At 45.1% G+C, this 17,590-nt stretch overlaps 2 protein-coding genes across 3 annotated transcripts in view; one reads left to right on the top strand and one right to left on the bottom strand.

The window, feature by feature from the left end:
• The window catches only part of LOC125765238 (monocarboxylate transporter 12-like), a 54,842-nt gene that overhangs the window by 9,499 nt on the left and 27,753 nt on the right, over positions 1 to 17,590 (top strand). Inside the window, exon 1 of one of the 2 annotated variants that reach the window (XM_049430227.1) lies at positions 13,862 to 14,383. The exons of the other annotated variant lie outside the window; for it this stretch is intronic. The gene's annotated coding sequence lies outside the window, so the exon portion shown is untranslated. Of the gene's footprint in view, positions 1 to 13,861; positions 14,384 to 17,590 lie in introns of those variants that run through there. 2 annotated transcript variants of the gene reach the window in all.
• LOC125765181 (E3 ubiquitin-protein ligase HECW2) overlaps positions 1 to 17,590 on the bottom strand; it is a 75,604-nt gene that overhangs the window by 44,167 nt on the left and 13,847 nt on the right. The window lies entirely within an intron of this gene.

Below are 17,590 nucleotides of genomic sequence, written 5' to 3'. Positions count from 1 at the left end.
CCTTCTTCGCTTCGATCGCAAGTCTTCAATGTTTTGCCCCCAATATCCCAACGCACCCAACGCGCTCGGTTCTTCAGGATTCCTGAAGCGTTCACCGGCAAAGGGTAAGAAAAATGGATTTCAATTTTCAAAACAATTCCTTGTCGCTATAACACACTGTCCAGGAGAGACCAGCAAAAGCAAACAGCGCGAGGGAGAATGAAATTAAAAGGACCCCTCAGGATGAATAGGATGCCAATTATGTGTTTTTGTGGCTCGTTGTTGTCCCAATCCGTTCCATTCCGTCGGGTCCCAAAAACTTTGGTAATTGATTGATTCAATTGAAGGATGTTAATCAGCGGGACCCAAAACAAATAATCACTCGCGGCGTTTTCATGCGGTAAGCCTGTTGATCGTACCGTTCGATCTACCATTTGATAGGTTTACGTTGGGAAGGTGTGTATGTGGGGATCGTTATCTTGTGCGGCTTTTTTTTTGGGGGAATAATGGACATCATCAGATGAATGCCGATTGCTCAACCCTTGTCACCAAACGTCTTACCATACAAACTGTATTTCATCACGATCACGATTACACACCGCCCTGGATGTTGTGCTCAATCTCTAACAAAACTTTATCCTCCCAAGCTAATGAAGCGATCGATTGCGTCGCCCGCAGAAATCGAACTTCCATATTGCGGGAACTGATCGCTCTTCGAAAACGCTTTCAAGCGGTAATAAACTTTATGGCTTACCTCTCCGCATGGCGATTATTCTTGGCCTCATTTATACGTGGTAGCGCCATAGGGCCCCGGCTAGGGGGATTGGAGATCTCTGCTTCAGGATTAATAATTAATCCACAGTAGCAAATGAAACTACCACAGACGCGGGATGGACTGCATTTATATACACACAGACACGAGCAGCGAAGATACATTAATGGGACGCAGATAATCGCGCTTACCACTCACCGCACCAGATCTCCCTATTGGTGAATGTGAATTATTGCCCACTTCGGAAGACAGCACCCGGGGAATGCATTCCACACCTTGCCGACCCTTACCACCTGCCCAGATCCCGATGCAGGCTAATGCGAAATGTGTGTGATCTCCACGGGATTGGCCAGTTGGCAACATTGTGCAGCATAGGACATACTGCGGTGCGAGATTTAGCCGAACCTTTTTTTTCGCAAACCGACAGAACCGGCTGAGACAAGAAGAGAAATGTTGGAACGCGGAACTCTCCAACAAACAAAAAAAATCTGGAGCATATTACGGAAGAAAGATAAATCGGTCCGTTGTTGAACATGCGGAAAGGTGATTTTTCTTCGCAAAAGCACAAAAAAAACACGAACAGCGAGCGTAATGGGTGGAAAGTGATCCATTCTAGGGGTTGGTGCATGCGAAGTCGCAAAAGTTTTTGGCGTGTGAATTTGGAAAATGTTCGCTACATATTAACGCCAACCACACGTACAATAACAAGCACTTGGTATGGTTAAGTATGGTACCGCAAGTAAAGCAAACAAACATTCCAGGATGCATCGAGTTCCCTTTCTCCGTGAGAGGGTGAGGAACTCACCGTACCTTGAGGAGGAGAAGAAAGACGCTGTTCGCCATCCTGCGTCTACCGGGGGGTTTTCGATGTTTTGCCTTTCATTCTGGCAGCACTACAAAACGGTTTTCCTTGAGCGGAGGGCCTGATTTCGTCTGCATCTGCATCGGTGGTCTGGATAAAGTTACATCTCACTCCATCCACGGAGCCCGGGTCGCCCTTGCATCGATAAATCAAAATCCGCTCCAAACAATCTTTGACCATGGTACAGCCGTCAACTTCCAAGCGGGGGGGACCTAGACATGGACGGATTATCTAGAGCAGGATATTCGAGATACTTGCGTGGGTTGCGTACTGCACCACACCGTAACGGTCACTTTCAAGATCTCACCGGAGACCCGATGACTGATGTGCCGGTACCGGGTGAAGGTGTGTATTTTTTCGAAAGGCCTGCAAAATGCGAGGATCTCATTACACCGCGCACCCGCAACATCGATCGCCACGGCAGAGTATGGCAGGTGATTGCGTGCTAGCTGCTGGTGATAGTCTAGCGAGACCCTCGTATCCTTGCCAACCATGCGTGTGTATTCTTCTCGGTGTGCGTAACCTTTCTCCGGTAAATACGGTAAGCGAAATCGAAACGCTCCGTTGCTCATTTGGGTCAGTCAATTATTTATGACGATATCCGTAATGACAGCACGAAGAGGTATGCAGATATCTGGATGTTTATTTGTTCCGTCGGTCGCTTGGAGGGTTTCTTTCGTTCGGTTTCGAAGGTTTTCGGTTTGTGGCCATAAGGTGTTTCATTATCCCGTACCGTGAGGTTTTTCTGAGTTTTGAAGTTGTAAGAATAACGCATTAGTTTGCAGCGGTAATTCGGAGAAGTTACACTCAAAAGCAGCTGTGATTTTACAGGTTTTGAAGGTATTGGTTCGGAACAATGGAACACCATCAGTGGTATCCTAGCATACAAAACATCCCGCAAGACCTGCGCAACCAGAGATCCTGCCCAAGATCTTGTCCAAAGAAAATACTTTCCCTTTGTAAGGCAAAATGTTCCCAACAAAACAAAATACAGGCTGAACCAGGTTACCCGTCAGTATCGAAGATGATTGATGATCTTGAACCGACATTCGCACACAGTAAACTTCAACCATTTGACTACTTGCAACGTTCTGTCCACTCTCGCTCGTCCGTTGCGTTGAGTTCGATGTGGACATCTCGATACCCGCCACCAATGTCCGGACACTCCTGCATGTTTTCGTACCTCGTGGTATCGATTCCATTTATCGCGTACGATGTGTTTTTTTTTGTTGCTGCTTTTGCTCTTCTTTCGCACACGGAGTTCTAAAGGATGCTCTGTAGAACCGATTTGCCAATCGTTCGGGTCTGTGTCCCAGCCAGAGGAACAATTAATTTCGTTCGAAACTCCAAAGTTCAACCAACAACGCCGACCTGACAGCTGGATAGTACTTATCAGTAAGCGTGCTGTTTGTTCAGCTACTGCTCTTCGCATCTTCGCACAGGTTGTAACCGGCGCGCGGGGTTACTATAGATCTCGACAGTAGGACAAACATGGCGTGACCGGGATTATCGATGATTTGCCCTGTCCGGATGCTTTTGTTTTGTGAAAAATCGTAAAGGAAAAAAAAGTGCAGCAATGGGGAAACTCACCCATTCAATGATTGATGGTGTTGTGCTGACGGTGGTTATGTTCCTGCTGTTTTCTTGCTCTTTCGTATCCGGTACGCTACGGAAACGGAAGGAAAGCTGATACTTTTCGGGATGCTTCTGCTGGAGGTGTTTTATACACCATAAAGCTCACGCCAGGATACGTTGACTTTGAACACCTTTTTATATAGCCTGTCATAGCCCGTTAACAGCGATTCTTAACCTTCGTCAAGTGATTTGCTTTACCGTCCCGATCACACCGATGACTCTCGTCGTAGCAAGTTCAGGTTTGTTTTTTTTTCTTCTGTATGTTCGGCACTTTTGTATGTCCCCGGTCTGTCACCCTGGACGACATTTTGCCACTGCCACTGACATCGATACACCCTCCCTCCCCATCCCCCCCAAGTCACCGTTTGCGGGAGACATAATCAATCCATTTCCGCCGCTTAAATGCCATTCCTGCTCGGGACCTGCTGAGGTCAGCGATTGTTCGGTTAGTTATTTTTAATGGTACCGTTTTGTGAACGACGATACGATTATAAAGGTAAAATAACAGCAAAAGAAAGAAAAAAACATACACACACTTTAACGTGATTGAGTGAGCCAGTTTTTGTTGTGTAGCGTACAATGTTGCACCTGCGGCGGTGAGATGAGCGCACCGCGCGGTGTATTAATGGAGTTAATCGACACGTTGCCCACGAATGACAGTTGCCCTGCCTACTGTCATGAGCGCTGTTTATTATTGTTATTTAGTCCCTTTTTTTACTTTTGTCTTTGTTGTGTCTTTATTTTCTTGCGTGCGTTATCGCTTCCCGTTCCAGTCCAGTTCATCTGGTGTCTCGCTGACAGCTGATGGATGAGGCGTACGATGGGCTAGTTAGTAACCGTTGTTTTCATTTTCTGGTACGATTTGGGGATCTTTCAAAATATTTCGAAAAATAATTAAGCAGATATGAGGTTTTTGAGAATAGTTTGAGCGAAATTTGAGAATTCATGAGAAATTCATGATACCTCGGTAGCATTCATTTTGGAGGGTGACAGCTTCAGACGACTTGGGAGTGAGATTTGAATTCTTGAGAATATAATTTAACCTACTGATTCACTTCTCAATGTTCGTCAGCTTTATAGTTACACTTTCTCAAGAGCTCCTCAAGAGATCCTCAAGAGATCCTCAAGAATTCCTCAAGAGTTCCTCAAGAGATCCTCAAACACAGCATTCAAGCAGTGCTACTCATATATCTCTGGATGCATGCCCAGTAGAGTCGAGGATATCTTGGTTGATGTTTACCTCACCAGGGAACCAACGGCAATGTGCCCCCTTGACCGCTTGATTGTGATTAATTAATTCATTTGCATTCGCCCGGACAGGTGACCTGGCAGGAATTTAATTGCCAATTGCCGAACGCCAAGAGACGCCAACCCGTTCCTCCCCATCTGGGCGGAAGAAGGTTCGCCATTTCGGTTGCCCCAATAAATCGGTACCACAGTACCCAAACCGTCCATAATCGATCAATCGTTTTCCAATCGAAGGACATTCGCACAAATTGGATACGGTTCGATGGTGCCGAAGACGATGCAGACGAAACGGGTCAGACCCGGTTGGGTTTCCAAATCCGGAGCAGGACGTTATACACGGCACCGCTACACGGTTACAGCATGCAAAAGGGATACGGGGAGAAAAAAAAAATTATTATCAAGCAGCCAAAGGAGCGCACTCACGCACGAACACTGTTCGTGGGTGGACGGTAAAAGGGAGCAAAGCGGGGAACCGGGCAAGAGGGAAAAAAGCGAAGAAATGCTGGGGTGCCATGCATGTGCGGAAAAGAAAGGAGACAAAAAAAATTAATGACGCTGTCAACCGCTCGTTGATTGCGCGCGCCTGAACAAAATTGCCAATTATCCTCTTCACTGAGCCGGGCTGAACTAATGCGCTGTCTGTGTTTTTTAGGGCGAGCGGTGTGGGACAGGGAGCTAGTGTGCGAAGAAATGCGGTAGAAGACATCAACGGTTCACAATCCTTGCTTTCTTTCAGTGTGGGGGAGGGGTATTATGGGGAGTTGAGCTCCTTTCGGGTCACAGACACTATGCCCGATTCGATGATTTCTTCATTATACGTCCCAATTCCACCCCGGCGCTACATCGGTGTACCGCTGCGGCAATCACCGACACAATTGGCACGCCAAACGGGTACACGCATTACACAAACGAGCAATTTTGTTCCAATAAAAGTGATAAATAAAACGATGATTCCTTGGCGGTGGTCCTTCTGCCTTCTGCCCGAACTCCTTAACATCCACACACACAGACACACACACCCACACTGCTCGTAAATTCGTCACCACAACGGGTTACACCTAACCTCAATCTTGCCATTGAAGATCTCTCAGATCTCGGTGCTAGCAGATAAATGTTGTCCTATTTATTCCTCCTCTTATGCCCGATTTTACCACCAAAAACCTTCCTCCAAAGATACTTTACGGTACGTGCTCCGTGTGTATGTGTGAGTTCTTTAATATCGCGCGACGTCGCTAGTCACCAGGCCACTCTGATCCATTCTGACCGCGAGGATTCGTTATTGCCATTTTTGCCACCCTCTTGGAATGCTTTATTGCTGCGTTGCTCTCCACTTCTATTCCACTTCGAGCCTGAAGTGGAAGTGGTTGGGGAACGGAACAATGTAATAGCCAGTAGCGTTCTATCGATGTTGGATAGCGTTCAGAAGTAATCACCCAAAAGCTCAAGGATCACTTTCGGACGAGGAATTGGAATGGTTCTAAATCCTCGCACAAGCGTACGTCAGATGCGGATGAACTTCTGACGAAGGAGTTCCCACGAGATATTGGGACCGTAGCTTCGCAACTTGGCTGCTTTCGGGATTGTATAATGGGCAACATTTCTTGTTGGTATTATCTTGCAAACTCATTCCACTCCATGTCCAAGGAAATCATGTCCAAAAATCCTTACCGATATAAAACATCACTCATATCAAGAAGCATGTCTTGCTAAACGATATCGATCACATATCAGACAAGTCTCCACAGCGGAGAGGTAACATTTAAATTAAATGATCGCTTTTAACCGGGCTGTCAAAAATGTACGCTGAACATCTGTACAACCTGTTTGTTGGATGCCGAAAGTATTCTCCCCAAACAATGGACTTCCACAGTTTACTGTATCGTTAACATCTCCCTTAATCCTGGATCCTGAGCAATGGATGAAAAGTATCATAAAAAAACGCTCCTATTCACTCCATCCTTCCCTGTTTCGTGTGTTGCAGTTTTTTTTTTGCCTTTATCTGGCACAAAATATTTCACCACCACCCTTTAATCCGTGCCGCACGGGACATTTGTTTGCGTTCCCATCCAGTGCGTACGGCTCCAACAAAAAAAAACCGGGTGTAAATTCTACCACTCCCATCCGGCTCAATAACGAGGAGGAGGACGAGGGAGTTTCATTTGCTGGGAACGGGTAGAGGAGGTGAACCCTTTTGTAGGTTTTCTATCACTGGTGACAGTGACAAATGATGATGTCTACGAATAAGATCTGCCTAATCGAGACCACCGTACCCTAAAAATGCTTTTTGCTTCTCTTCTTCTTCAATAACTTTCGTGAGGAGGTTTTTTTTTTGTTGGGGAGGCCCTCATCTGATTTCTGGTGCGTGTGCATGTATGTGAATGATTATGATACACCTTCCACCGTCGGGATATAATTGAATAGAAGCAACGGGCTTGGAGGCTATTAAAATACGGCGGGATCGCAAATAGCGTCGGAATCGCTTCCCATGTTCCAAATCTGCATCGTCTTCCAACGTTCGACGAGAAGCCTAATACTACGCACCGTTCGAACAGACGACGGTTAACAACACCTCGACTCGAATTAACCCATTAGGTGACCTACCCCCTTCATAATGGGTTGGGGATGCGATTGACGACTGCGGTGCCTTCTCCTATCACCGGGAGGTCACTGATCGTGCGTCATGTTGAGTGACGCAACGCTTTTGAACGCTGGATGAGCAGGGACATATATCGGTCGATTGGTGGCCGCTATAAGGAAACCACACAAAAAAAACTGAAGAAGCAAAAAGCAGTCCGTTCCAAGGCGCGTCATTTGCCAGAAAGACTCGCCGAAAAGGCTTTTCCCCCCCTCCGCGCCGTACATTTAACTAATTTCATTTTCTCTTGCTCTTTTACACTTTCTTTACATGTTCTCGTTCTTCGGACGCATTGGGGGATGGTTGTCATCGCTGCGATGTACACCTGCAGGTAAGTGCTGTTCATGCTCGTCAACACCACCCAGAAGAAAGAAAAAAAAATACCTATCGGGAGATACCTTTCACTCGAGTGTGTCACACAGGACACCCTTCTCCCTTTCCAACGTTTTTCCACTAGCGCAAAAAAGCAGATTGTGCGAATGAGACGATAAGCCCGAATAGCGGGCGTGTAGGGCCCGTAGATTGAATTGGTGACTTGAAAAGCAAAAAAAGGGATCATTAGTGGCAGCCATAAATATGAGCGGCTTTGGGTTTCCTTCGTTTGTTGCTTCACTTCTCTAGCTTCGTTTCAACCGAACGCGTCCACTGTGGTCGATCAATTGGGCAAACCCTGTCTCTCGACCCCCCGTACTCTGATGCCCTTTCACCACAGCGCACAGGAGACGGGAAAAAAACGGATTAATCTCATTTGGCGATCTTTAAATTTATAAGATGTCATTATTATCGCACCCATGGAGCAAATGCCGGGGGTCTCCACATGTGGAGGAGCACCCTGAATGCATCAAAGCGGTTTAAAACCCGCATTTTGGGAATCTGCCCGTTCTAGCCAGTCGAACGTCCCCAGGTTGTCCACTCCATTTGCCTTCCCGGTTTCAAGTTCTGAGTGTCTGCCGGATGTTCGCATTCGTTGGAATTTTTGGGGCGCACAAAACAAAAGACTTGGCTGGTGCTGGTGTAAAGGATAATGGTTCTTTTGCGCAGGAATCCTCCAAAAAACCTGACCCCGAAATGTATTGCGCGTCTACCAATTAAACTGTCAGGCAAGTTCCGTTCGGTATTCCGATCGATCGGGGTGAAAGTATTGCCGGCCTGTCGAACCATTTGGCGTACACCGTTTACTACTTTCTCGGACGAAATATTTTCTCATTGCAAATGGTATGTCTTAAGTGTGAACTTTAATAGTTACGTTCTGCTTCTTTTGAGAAAAAAGTAGCCTTAAATATTATCATCTTATTATCATGCTAAAGTACTAATGAGTATCCACTTAGTATGGAGCGATCACAACAACAAAAGCACAAACATTTGACAGCTGTCAAATTCATTCTGACAGCAGCATCGTGTCGTGTCATCTACACACACACTTACACTTACACTTACCGCGTACACTAACGTGTCATGAAAGCTGCGATGAAGGAGTCGCTTCTTTACGCGCACACCACCATTTGACTCGCTGGTGCGCAGCTGTCAAAGCGTGACAGCGCACCGTTGTCAGCGTAAATAGCACGTCAACGGTCAACGGCGATTTCCAGCTTCGCTAGCGCGATCGTTCCGTGCGATATCGTTCAATCCCGTTTGCATCACTTTTCGCTTTCCGAGGGACCGACGAGGGCGAAGGATTTATTTTGTTGATTCATTTTCCGTTCACCTTTGCACCGCACACCGTTTTGCAGTGTTGGAACGTTTCTTCGAGATTGATAATTTTTCAACTTCGCTTTGTAACGGGGTTTATGGGGAAGTTGTGATTTTTAACATTTTGCTGCTTGAAAGGAAGGGAAGGAAAAAAGGAAGGAAAACATCAGTTATGTCCTCCAGAGAGGTCGTACGAAAATGTGATATCGAGACCATAAGAGTTAACAACAACAAAAATCCTCCCCAAAACACGTACCGAGGCCCCCCTCCCCCGGAGGCAACCCAATCGATGTGCGGTGGAGAGGAGAGAAGCTTATTACAAAACGCAAATGTAATGATATGCAATTTAAATTAAACAAGCTTTAATGCGTGCCCTTCGTTCGGGTTTTGTTTTTTTTCTGCAATGTTTTAAATATTGTCTGCTTATTTTTATCCGTCCCGATCGGTGCGATTTTGTTTTTTTTTTGGTCTTTACTTTACTTCGTTTCGTTCAATTTTCGTTAGTGACAGCCATTGCGTGGGCAACACACAGACAGCATCAAAAATATTCTCCAAAAATCGAACTCGGGGATATGCTTGTCAGACGGATAATCGGATGAGTTTCGTTTCGTTACAAATTGTTTTGCCAGCATCGCATACAGCAGGAAGTAAATCAGTTTCGGCGGTTGTAGGATGAGGGTTGAGTGCAACAACAAAAAAAGAAAGAGAGCTAAAAAACGATCCCAATCCTGACGTTCGAACTGATCCTTTTTGTTCGAAAACCTTTGCTTTCCGAGCTGTTGACAGGGTGCAAGATGTTGAGCGCTGATATCCGTGAGACACTCCACGCCGTTCTTCGATGCGGAAGAACGACAACGGACCATATTTCGTCACGCTTGCATGACGTTTTTTCTGCGGTTTTGTGCACTTGCTTTATTTTATTTTTTTTTGGCAGGACGAAGTGCCAACTTATTACTTGAAAAAAAAATCTCACTACAACGCTACAACGGAGACGGTTGGGGATTTTTTTTGGTGCATATCTTCCACAATAATCAAATAAATAAAAGCATTTCGCTTGCAAATGCGCTCGCAATGCACGCAATGCAAAAGATTTAGCTGACGATGCATGCTGATTGAATTTCCTCTCAATCAACCACACCGACCGCTTCTAATACGTTTCTGGCGTTGGGCGGTCATCTTTATTGCGATCTCGAACCTCGAGCATAAACCATACAAAATACCGCCACCCTGCAGGAAAGCGTGTAATTTAATAATTAAATAATCAAAGCTTCCCTTTTTTAATGGTGCTTAACGTGGCTCATTCAGATGCACCGATAAGCGCATTTCGCTCCCGGGGTGGGAGCATCGCAACTGAAAACCGAATTAACAATCCAACTAAAAAGAGGCAGGACAGGGTGTAGGAGTGGTGGCAGAAAGCTTTTTTTTTCTTCTTCCAAAAAGATATTTTTCTGCATTACAGCAAACAGCAAAGAATCATTATCATCCCCGTCAGTCACTCGGCCAGACCCAAAAACCCGGTGAAGCCGTTTAACCTTTAAAAGCTGTTTTGGAGGGGGGGTTTATTCTTCCTCAAAAGCAGTGCACTTTTTTTTCTCGTCATCTGTCTTTTGCCTTTCATTCGTTGCGGATGTTTGATTGAAGGATTATGAATAGTGGTGAAAGGAGTTTTGGGCCAAAGAAACATGTAAAATTAATTTGAACAAAACACTTATCATACTAAAACCTTTTTTTCCCGCTTCTTGGAAGATGCGAGATTTATAAAAATATACTACAGTTAAATATTGCAGCTAGAACAATATATTTTAAATGAAAAAAAACTATTTAGGGGAGAAAACCGTCAAAGAAAGCAATACAAACAATTATCATCCTGGTCACGGCACCAATAATTTGACATTTGCTGCTATCAAAGAACTAACACCTACAAGCCCATTTTGTTTGTTGTTGTCTCATTGCGTTTTTGTTCTACATACCTTTTTCAACCTTCTTGACACATTAACAAGCATTAGCATATTGGTGGTGAAGCCTATTAAGGTTTAACAAGGAAAGCTTTTATCCGCCTTTTGCCCAAAAACATGGTACGCGATGGTAATTTGTTGTCGCCACAGCACCGTTCTGTTTCGTCTATATTTTTCACGTTTATAAATACCATCCAAAAAACCACTCGTCACCATCTTTGGGGTGGCGTAGAAACTGATAGTAACCGTAGAAGGTTCGAGCACGGCGACTAATGTCCAGCATGGCAAAGGAAAAGAAAGTTGTAAAATAAAGTACAAAATTTATAATGATATATATTTACATTAAGCACGAAGGTACGAACGACAAGGTGCGACTTGTGTCTCAAAGATGCAAAAACCGTGCTGCCAACCGTTGAGGTTGGTTGAGCAAGCTTTTAGACATCGAATGCCCTGTCTCCCCAGCCCGAAACGGAGGCAACCAACAAAAATGAAACCATTATCAGGGCTTGCAATTTATTTCACACCTCCTAAATCAGACCGGTTCAACGGTGGAACGCTTCGGAAGCTTTTGCTCCGGTACGGGACCGTCTCCCGAAAACCCATAATCGGTCATCCATTTGCCGCGTAGATCATAATTTAATCGCCCGAGCATGGAATTTCTATGTGAAGTAGTGACGGGGTTGGAAGAAAAGAAGGGGCCGACCAGAAGGCAGACGAATGGTTTGTATTCAGGCAGATTATGGCGGGCGTAAAGTGTAGCGCATTTATCATTAATCGACACAAACACACACGGGGCATTTTTGGGTGAGCGGCCGAGGTGCGGGAGATCCCCATTTTCGATACGCAAAATGCTTCACGAGCGAATTATTATTATGCTTTTGGGGGTTTTCGCTTACCGGATTTGGATTAATCATTTCATCTTTCTCATCCACACTACTCACACCACTGTACTGTCGCTCTCTGCACGATGCAATCGAAATGTTTACATCCTACCTTCCCCGGCACTCAGCCGACCGTTTCCACCCACGAGGCACGTGGGTGAATTAAAAATAGGTCGCATTCCACCGTTCCCCGGCTGGTGCACGGTGAGGAAAATTGTGAATTACGCGCTGTGGATGGAGATTTTGTATAAATGCAAGTGTAAAGCCAAGAAGCTGAACCACAACAAATTGACCTGACTACCCTCTCCACGCAGGGGGAAAATGCATCGAATACATCAGTTTGCCATTTGCTTAAATAAATGATAACAATGATGTGTTTCTTCCTTCCTTTTGCTTCCGTTTAAAATTCACTCATTTCTCTTTTTTTATATTTTTAAAAATTTTAACAGTTTCTTAAGAATAAAAAACGTCAACAACGTGCTTAAAAATCCACCAAAATTATTATAAACTTCGTTTCATTGAAAGCTTTCGTTACCAAGCGGAAAAAGCTTCCACCATTCGCTGGTGGCGCTCTCTGACGGTGGCTAGCGTAAGCTTTCGCCTTACTGTTTGAAGCATTCTCAAACTGGTACTACTAAAAGAAGGAAGCCCTTTTCCCTTCTTCCATCCCTCCACCCCTCCACCCCCTACCCCTCACCCTGTTGCTTTTCCACCACACCCCCTTCACTGCAGCCAATTAAACAATTTAGCGAAATTCCAATCGGTCAGAGGTCAAGGTGTGCCTGATGTGATGCCTTGCGTACTGCGTACATACCAACCAGTGCAGTGTGGTATTTGACTTAAAATAAAATTAAGACAAAAAAAAACAACCCCGCGGTACCGGTGCCAAGAAGGCTTCTGTTTTCTGGCCGGAACCAATGCCAAATGTGGTCTGCAATCAATTACCACAATCCGCAAACCCACAAATGGAACCGCTCAGAAACGTTTCGGTGGTGAGAGCGAGTGGTGGAGAGAGAGAAAAAAATACATCCACCCTTTAAAGAACAGCGGTGTGTGCGCCCCAAACCTCCCGAAAGGATACGCTGGTATGCGAGACGGTTTCAACACTTTGGGTTTTTAAATGGAGGGGTGGGAGGGAGGGAGGGAGGGGGAGAGTGGAGGGATAAATCTTTCGAGTGCTTTAAGAGTAATTATTATGTTTTTTTTCGTGCTCGTTCCTTCGTACCTTCGTACAGTCACTGAATTCTGATCAACATTCGGCGACGTGATGAGCTCGCGTCGTACCGCTTTCTGTCTTATTCTCCTCCATTTACCGGGTTAATGTTTCTGACCATCGCTTTATGTCAGGCCGATCGAATGGAACACTTCATATCTGGCGGAGCGAACGTGAAAACATTTTGTGTTGTAGAAAGCAAATTAAAGCCTTACCAGCCGGAATCGAACCAAACCAAACCGGACAACCGGAGCCGACGCATTCCTTTGCGCGCTACCGGGGCCGGGTATAGGGATGTGGTTCTGGTCGCGTCTCCGCTTATACCGTAACCATCCATGAAGACGTACTTCAAAGACATTTGGTCATCTTTGGCTGCCGCAAATAGCGGCACGCACCATCAACATTACAAGCACCGACCGAGTAGGCAGCGGACGTGTCCGTCCGCAATTCCCTGACTTTCTTTTGCAGCCACGAAAACCCATTTCCCACGCGTATTTTTGTGGAAGGTGTTGAAATATGCCAAAATTCATTAAATCCCCGTTTGCTGGTTTTTCTTTCAAATGGACACACACAGAAACACACTCGGGCACGGGGAAGATATAAGCACGTAAAATAACCTACAGCGCGCCTATAAAAGGGACACGATTTAAACGTGCCGGCACGGCATGGTTTCTTTCCCTCCCTTAGTGTTTATTAAATTAAACGCATATAGCAATTTAATCTCTGGAAAAAAAACCAGTGGAAGGGGTTTGCTGGAGAGTAGAAGATGTGAAAAGACTAGAAGAATGTGGTAAAAGCTCAAGTTCTACTTTGCAGCGACAGCGCCACCTGGTGGCAGCTAGGAACACATACTAGACAATTTAAATTGACCGTTATACTCTATCATTTTCTTCTTCAAATTTCGTGTTTTTTTCTTATTAGCAGCCAGATTTTTCTGGAGAAAAGACAAGTAGTTAAATTAAAAAAAATATTTTTTTTGCGGATCGAATATTTATGCAACTCAAATAAAGTTAATCCTCGTGATAAGGTCTGAATCGAAACGCATTTTTGTTCCCCATTGCACTTTACTGTGCAACTTTATCATCTGTTTGTATGCACATGCACAGTCGGACTCTTTCACACGAGTTTTCGTTCTCTTTCTCTCATTTTCCCAATGGTTTGTATGCTCGTGAAGAAAAAAAACAACCGAGGGGGGCCTGATAAACGTACGACAAGCAAAACTAAACGCTTTGCCCCGTCCGAGAGCGGCTCTTTCTTCTGAGATTTTTTTTTGTTTTGTCTACCTTTTCCACCTCTCTTCTTCTCTCGCTCTCTCCCTCTCTCTCTTTCCCTGTTTCTCTTTCGTTCTATCGTTCGGTCCTGCTCTATACCGCGACCAAGCTTATACGCAGCATCCCGAAGCCTGCTCGGTTTCGCCAGCTGCCGCTTTTCGGTTTCGACTGTCCGTCGGCCGGCTGTGATGATGCGTGCCAGTACGCGGTTTGTTGTCCTCGGAGGTAGTTCGGGCTCGGAGGGTAAGACAAACAAACAAAAAAAACATTCACACACACACTCATACACACACGTGTACGCAAAAAGTGGCGCGCGCGGAGGGTATTTCACGTGCGTGTGTAACGTTTTCGATTCGTTTCGCCGACAATACTTTATGAGGTGGTGCGGGGTGCGATCGCAAAAACCTCCCCCCAACCCCTGTTAATAGCTGTGTATGTGTGCGGAATGGAACGAATAACCACGTGCGTGTGAAAGTGATCGAAATACCGGGTGATTCGGGCATTAGATAGATCAGCCTCCCCCGGGCATTATAATATTGTTGTGACAGATTAGTTTTCAAAAACCCATAATGCGATCCGTCCCCAATTAGTGTATGTTTAGTGCGAGAACGAACGATCAAGGAATGTGTGAATCCATCATCGAGAGTTGAAAGAAAAGTGAATTTTTTTTTTAATTATTTTTTCCGGGTCCAATTGTAGTTCACACACTCGTATGTTTTCCTTCTTCCTATAATAAGTGCACTAAAGGTGTTGTAAACGCGCGAGAAAAGCTTTAGAAACACATTTGTTCACCACGACATTATATGAGTTTCGAACGCGTACCTTCCGCTGCAGTACCGCAAACCGTTTGCGCTGGACTAAATTTACCGTTCCGACTGGTGGCGATAAACGGGCATCAGGTTCTTATCATTATCGCATTACATTGCAAGCTACAACTTGTAGATGATTTTGAACCCAAAAATATTACTTTCCGTTGTTGGATTTTCGACACAAAAACGGTGATATGTGGCTAGAGGGCAATACAGCAAAACGGCGCTGTGACGGCATAGATGCTGCGAAACCAAAACCTCCAGTGCGAACCAGTTAGATAGAAGCGAAACGAAACGATCTTTTTTATGAATTGTTGACAAGAAAAGGAGAGGAAACACAGCGAAAGAAACGCTGAAACGTGAAGGGTGTGGAAAGTCAAGTGCAGAAAACTGGTTTGGATATTTCTTTCCCGCGCACAGCGTATACGCTTCTTTCGTCTCGCTCATGCCGTTCACGCCGTTTACAATCTTCAATCGGTCCGGTGTGGAAGCGATCAATTGGGTGGGGAGTCATGCTACAGTTTGAATCTGTACCACCCGGTCCCCCCCCCTCCCCTAGTTTTGTCGACCATTTGGTTCCTATTCCATCAGGCAGGCAAACCTTCTCCAAATGGAACCGAAGCCAATTTGCCGCTGTACGGCGCGGCACGGTTCGCGTACGAACACCCCCTTCAAACTCCATTCGCGCGGATGGATGGTTGGCGTGAACTATACTGTAGCTATAACCCGAGCTCCGAAGCAAACCACGTATACAAAAATCGCACGCATTCCCGGTGCGCGTTTGCGATGTGACGCCCGGGAGGCCTCACCCGGGCAAAAACAAAACAAAAGAGGAGAAGAAGGAAAAAAACAGCACCCAACACAGGGATTGAGGTAGTGGAAAGACGAACGGAACGGAAGGAAGCTGGATGGAAGCAAGCGAAAGAGAAAGGCAGTGAAAGCCCGCTGGCAAATCGGGGAAGGCTCAACCTCCGCGTGTCAAACGGTGCACATCGATCAACGTCTGGCGTCGATCAGCGATCAACCGTTTACGAAGCGTCCCCAACAGGGTTGGGGGGGACGGAAATCTTCCCATCATTGAACCAGGGAGGGGTTTTAATGGCGCCAGCATGCCACCAGCCACCAGTGCGGTTTGCCGGAAAAAGGGGGGGGGGGATGCAATTTGTCAGTTCGCTTACATTTTTCTGGCCACAAGTCTCGCCACAAACTGGAAGGAATTTTACGATTAATTTTATAAAAGGCTCTCCCTGGACGAATGCTGTTGTGCACACAAATGAAACGAAAATCCTTCATTACAAAGAAATTTTGTACGATGTAAAATGAAAGAGTAAAAATAATCAAAACAAAATCGAAATTCTCGCTTCAACTGTCACAAGTACCGGTACCACTAAATGTCACCGTCAAATATCAGCAGGGCATTCCAAACATGGCACAGACGTTCCCACTGCTTACCACAGCGTACACTCACACGGGTTTGAACTTTCGGTGTGCATGCACCTATCGTGATTCAACGACGCGTACAAGCTGGGTTTTTATGTGATTCGAATCTCCACACCGTCCATACCCAAAAAAAAATTGGGGGTAAATCCAAACATCATCATCGGGGGTTAGTACGTTGTAAGAAATAATATGGACTTCAAGACACCCCCACGAATATCCTGACGAATAATGTTTACGATAAGAGCCGGTGTTTATGGCACTGGTGTTTACGTACCTACCAATAGATAAATTGAATCAGCAGAAAGAGCTGTAGACAAGTCATTCTTGTCAAAAGAGCGCTCTCAACAGAGAAAATAATATTCGCCGACGAAATTATTGGAGAAGATCCTCTGTTTGAGGTTTACTCAGCGACATCTTGTGTTAAGGACATCTCTAGGAGATAGAGAGAATTAACAATATTCGATACAGCTTTTATCTGTCTAGCTCGGTGAAGCAAGATTTAAGCCTGACCAAATTAGATTGACAAATCTTCCTTCTGAAGATGCTTTTTGATGAGTGGAGAGACATTCTCTCTTGAGAATCTGTGGAGATCTCAGATCTCTTGAGATATAGCGCAAATCTTCGCAAATATTGAAGAATTCTGATCGCTCATACTCCAACGTTGAGAATCTGTGGAGACAGATCTCTTGAGATATAGCGCAAATCTTCGCAAATATTGAAGAATTCTGATCGCTCACACTCCAACGTCAAAGGATCTTCTTCTTAAACGTGATGTGGGAATCTGTGGAGACAGATCTCTTGAGATATAGCGCAAATCTTCGCAAATATTGAAGAATTCTGATCGCTCATACTCCAGCGTCAAAGGATCTTCTTCGAAAACGTGATGTGGGAATCTGTGGAGACAGATCTCTTGAGATATAGCGCAAATCTTCGCAAATATTGAAGAATTCTGCTCGCTCATATTCCAGCGTTGAAGGATCTTCTTCGTAAACGTGATGTGGGAGTCCTCAATATCTCATTGGCAATTATATGATGATGTCTAATTTGTCCATATACTTCTTCAAAGTTTGAGGTCACAAAGAATAAGACAAATCGTTCTACGCCTTTAGCAACTGCTGTACTTTAAGATCATGTCTGCTCTCGAGATGCCAAAACTAGACTTCTGGTAGATTCTTTGTTGAGAACTCTCTAGAAAGAAGAA

This window comes from Anopheles funestus, chromosome X, assembly GCF_943734845.2.
Source record: "Anopheles funestus chromosome X, idAnoFuneDA-416_04, whole genome shotgun sequence".
NCBI classification, from domain to species: domain Eukaryota; kingdom Metazoa; phylum Arthropoda; class Insecta; order Diptera; family Culicidae; genus Anopheles; species Anopheles funestus.
This window is presented reverse-complemented; position numbering and strand designations above follow the sequence as displayed.